The sequence below is a fragment of the Periplaneta americana genome, chromosome 8 (assembly GCF_040183065.1).
Source record: "Periplaneta americana isolate PAMFEO1 chromosome 8, P.americana_PAMFEO1_priV1, whole genome shotgun sequence".
Taxonomy (NCBI): Eukaryota; Metazoa; Arthropoda; class Insecta; order Blattodea; family Blattidae; genus Periplaneta; species Periplaneta americana.
This window is the reverse complement of record NC_091124.1, coordinates 116,651,838-116,657,687: the sequence shown is the minus strand read 5'-3', so window position 1 is coordinate 116,657,687 and position 5,850 is coordinate 116,651,838.

Below are 5,850 nucleotides of genomic sequence, written 5' to 3'. Positions count from 1 at the left end.
CATATTATCAATAGGAGATTACTTGTTGTATTATAGGGATGGAAACAATGATCACCAATTAGGTACAGGATTCTTTATTCATAAAGAAATTAAATCAGCAGTAAAAGACGTCGATTTACCAGTGATAAGTAATCGTATTTAGTATTTAAGGGTACATAGTACGATCATAGTTATGAATGCTCACCACAGGCCTGCACAACGGCCCAGCCCATGGCCTGCTTCCGCACTGGGCTTCACAGTCTTGCACAGAACAAGCCCGTGACGTCACTGCACTGGTCGAGCAGGCTACTTGCATAGCGATTTTGTGCGGTGGGCTGGTATCAAGGCAATGAGCCCAAGTCTCCTCTTCTATCAGTTACTTACTAATTGAGTTTGCACGGTCTTGTCCTTGTATATGCAGTTCGATCAACAATCAGCTACTGTTTCAAACATTTTTGTTTTAACTTAGAAAGCATGATGGAATATTCAGATTGTCAATTTCTATGAATGAATACAATATAATAATTTTTATTACTCAGTCAATGACAAATCAAAGTAAAATAATGACTTAGTTTATAGTCATTAAGATTATATACATGAATTGCAAAATTGCGAACGTTTTCGCCTATTCAGGCATCCTCAAGCAGTTATACAATATCTCAATGTCGTATACGTAGCTATTGGTGGTGAGTACTATTTAAAGTTAATTGTGTATAGGATATCTCCATTATTAAAATGTAATATTACAGGTAATAAACTTAAATAATGTTAAAAATGTTAAAAACCATGTAGTAACTAAACTTCATAATTTGTGGAACACTTGTTCAGTCCAATGAGTGGTCGATGTATCTGAAATATATAAAATACGAATAGAAATGGGGATTATCAAATGTAAATTGTAATCGGATTGGATATTTAAAAGTACTCACGTCGTTTAAAATGTGACAACTGCATAGTTAGCAACTGTATGGATCACTATAAACATCCTGTGTTTTATGTGAATTATCTGTAATGAAATAATAATTAAATCAATTTTAGAAGAGTTTGAAAAATTAATTGGAGGGTTAAATTATGGACGTACTTACGTAGACGTGCGGCGACCTGTTGCTATTAGGACTGTAACTGGTATGACGTGACGTGGGTGAAGTGTGTATTCGTGTAAACAACCACGCGGAAGGATATTGTGTGGTGACGGGGTTAGAGGTTGTACAGGGGATTTCGGATTTGGGTTAAATTTTTATTAAGAATGCTGTTATCTATTTGAATCTGTTTAGCAATGTAATATTCTTCTGCAGAATTTATCAATTTAGTTTCTATTCCTGATTTTAATATTTTTAAGGTTTTATTTTTACAAAATTGTGCTCACCCAAACAAAGATTTTCTCAGACATCAAACCGCAAAGTTAATAAAAGATTACAAAAATAGTTCCAAAACCAAAAAACAATTCAAAAAAGCCAAACAAATAAAACGTAAATTAAATAACTTACAGAAAAAATTTAATGATAATAATTTAGTCCAAGTAAAAGCTGATAAATCCAATGCTATAGTAATTTTAGATAAAGAACAATATTGTAAAAAAACTTTAGAATTTTTGGAGAAAAATCAAATCATCGAAATTAAAAATGACCCCACAGATAATTATCAAAAAGAAATTAGAACCGCTTTGAAAACAATGCCAGATATTATCCCACCCAATGAAATCTTTAAATATATTAACCAAAATCCAAAAATTCCATCTATGAAAACTTTACCCAAGACACATAAAAACCCCATAACAATGAGACCAGTAGTTAATTGTATAAATTCTCCAAATTATAAAATATGCAAATTTCTCCAACGTTTTCTAAAATCTGCCTTGAAATTACAACATTTATACACAACAAAAAATTCCAATCAATTGATTAACAAACTTCAAAATTTCAAGATTACAAAAAATACTAAAATTTTATCATTAGATATTGAAAATTTATATACTAATATTCCCATAAAAGAAACTCTTGACATAATAGAGAAAAAACTACTTAAAAACAATATACAAAAAACCACAATAGAAAAAATAATTAAATTATTACACATTGTAACCAAACAGAATTATTTCCAGTTTAATAATAAAATATATACACAACAAAAAGGATTAGCTATGGGTAACCCATTATCCGGTTTACTTGCCGAAACATTTATTCAAGATATTGAAGATAAAGAAGTCAGTAATATTCTAAAAACACACAATATTAAATTTTACAATAGATACGTAGATGATACTTTAATAATTTATCAAAGCCAACAAATCAATAAACAAATATTAGAATCCTTCAATAATTTGCATAATAACCTAAAATTCACACAAGAAATTGAAGTTAATAATATGATTCATTTTTTAGACATTATGATAAAAAAACATAAAAATAAATTAGAATTTAATATTTACAGAAAACCTGGAATTACTAACCATAGTATCCCCATAAATTCAGAACATCCTACTGCACAAAAATTAAGTAACTTCAATTACATGATTAATAGATTAATACAATTTCCACTAAGTAAAAACAATTACAAGAAAGAATGTAATAAAATAATACAGATAGCCAACGAAAATGGCTATAGTACTAATTTGATTAAAAAACTAATAAACAAGAATAAAAGGAAAAAAGAACTAAGCAATATATCTACATTAACAAAACAACAAGACCAACAAAAAATACTTCAGTTTAACATATAATAAATATATATCTAGCAAATTAGCTAACTTTTTTAAAAAAGAAAATATTTCCATAGCGCACAAACCAACTAATAAACTCAATAACAATTTAAACAATAGACTTCAAGAAGTTAACAAACTCCATAATAATGGTATTTACAGATTGGAATGTTTTACATGTAAAGAGAAATATATAGGACAAACCAAAAGAAATTTCAAAATTAGATACAATGAGCACATTTCTGATTTCAAACATAATCGTAAGAAATCTACATATGCATCTCATCTAATAGATAATGGACATGAATTAGGCCCAGCAAATAAAGCCTTAAAAATATTAAAATCAGGAATAGAAACTAAATTGATAAATTCTGCAGAAGAATATTACATTGCTAAACAGATTCAAATAGATAACAGCATTCTTAATGAAAATTTAACCCAAATCCGAAATCCCCTGTACAACCTCTAACCCCGTCACCACACAATATCCTTCCGCGTGGTTGTTTACACGAATACACACTTCACCCACGTCACGTCATACCAGTTACAGTCCTAATAGCAACAGGTCGCCGCACATCTACGTAAGTACGTCCATAATTTAACCCTCCAATTAATTTTTCAAACTCTTCTAAAATTGATTTAATTATTATTTCATTACAGATAATTCACATAAAACACAGGATGTTTATAGTGATCCATACAGTTGCTAACTATGCAGTTGTCACATTTTAAACGACGTGAGTACTTTTAAATATCCAATCCGATTACAATTTACATTTGATAATCCCCATTTCTATTCGTATTTTATATATTTCAGATACATCGACCACTCATTGGACTGAACAAGTGTTCCACAAATTATGAAGTTTAGTTACTACATGGTTTTTAACATTTTTAACATTATTTAAGTTTATTACCTGTAATATTACATTTTAATAATGGAGATATCCTATACACAATTAACTTTAAATAGTACTCACCACCAATAGCTACGTATACGACATTGAGATATTGTATAACTGCCTGAGGATGCCTGAATAGGCGAAAACGTTCGCAATTTTGCAATTCATGTATATAATCTTAATGACTATAAACTAAGTCATTATTTTACTTTGATTTGTCATTGACTGAGTAATAAAAATTATTATATTGTATTCATTTTTGTTTTAGTTTTTGATTTCTTTTTTCAAGATGAGTCCAAATAATGGTGCATCGCAAAGAAAATACAGTCTCTGTGGTGAATGTTTTCTAGGCTGAGATGCCATGGTTTACTGGTAGACTGGTAGACCACAGCATCTCAGCCTGAAAAACCTTCATCACAGACACTGGCGTGGAAGCACACATTCTAAAATACAGTTTCTCTAGAAAAAAAGTAGTGAAGTATAAAAGCGCTGCTAGACAGTTTGAAACAAGAGTCAGATGGAAATTAAAAAAGTACCATTGGAACAGTTTTTAAATCTGTGTTCGACAGCAATGGAAAATAATTGAATTTTGTATGTTGTCTGGTATGTGGGCAACTGTATGCTCATGCCACACTGAAGTGAAAGCACAACCAATGTGCGCAAGCAGAAAATCAGTAGAATGCAACCAACTGGTGGGTTGATATCAGTGCAGTGCTGAGCAATGTGATGGGCTAGGAAGCAGCCACATCAGGTAGGCTGGGCTGCTGTGGACTACCATGCATTACTCTGATGCTCATATCCCTACAGAAGAGAAAGACGACCATATAAAAGATGGCTTCTTTCATAGGTACCGACTTCGGGGGTGATTTGCATTTTGAGCACCCCCAAAATAATTACTGGGGATGCCAAGCACCCCAATGTTATTTATAAACAGACTTCCTATTCCCACAAACTATCCAAACTAATGATACAAAGAGATAGTCCATGATATGAGCTATGATATATCACTAAATTCATGAGCTGATTGCATTTATGGCTTCAGTATCACAAAGTGACAGATCAGATGCTGATGCAAAAGCAAACACTTTTTAGTACAATTGCAATTATTTAATTCTTTTATCACCTAAGCTTACTTGTGAAGGTATTTTGTGATGTTGATGCTGCCAATACTGTTTTGCAAAATCAAACCTTGTCTTTCAAGAAAGCTGTGTGTTCCACAATGCAATCTTCCTTATGTGATAGATTTCAACAGTTCTATAATGAAGTAACATATAAATCAACATCGGCATTGCCAGAGCCACAACTCCCATGTAACCGGCAGTCACCTCGACATTTGGACACTGGATCCATGCCACATGTCCATTCATCTTCCGAAGATTCGTATCTTAAAGAGTTTTACGAAGTTGTTGATAATATTGTGAACTGTTTGGATGTCGCACTGACACTTTTATTGCAAATTTTCTAATTGATGGTTTGAATGATGGTGATAAGGAACTACAAAAAATTCTCTCATTTTATGGAGATGACTTGGACAAGGAGAGGCTACTTGTACACAGGGACATTTATTACATATTGCAAGATCAAAACTGCACCACATCACAGATTTTCAGACTGTTTTTGATCTCCTTCGGAAAGAAGCTTTTCTTAGTGACATGCTATCAGAACTTCTTAAGTTCATGAGACTAGTTCTTACAATACCGTGTCTACCTCTACTGCTGAGTGATCATTCTTCTCTCTCTGTGGACTTAAATCCTACACTAGGTCTACCATGGGTCAAAAGCGAATGGATGATGTAGTTATATCCATTCTCACAAAGAAACTCTGCATTTAGAGATGGATGAGTTCATCACTAGAAATTAAATTCGCAGGCAGACATTTGCTATAAATACGTAATTCACGAAAGGGCCACCCTTCTGTGGTACAACATGTTAAGATTTTACTAATTCTCACGACAAATGATAGTGTTGTTAATAATGAAATAATTATTGATTAACCAGACTATGAACAGAGTACTTATGTTTACCAATTAACAATGTGGTTTGTTGTAATGAAGAAGGACTTTCAACAGTTTCAACATAAATTATATTAAACTTGAATGTGGTTTTCCTTTTCTGAGTGAGCACCCCCAATAAATTTTACAAGTCAGCGCCTATGGCTTCTTTAATTAATGACATTAATCAACAGCCACTCTCTTCTATGATTTTGGATACAACTATAGTACTGGTAGACCTACTGATGTATCGAGAAAATATCAACTCAGTGTTGTAATTA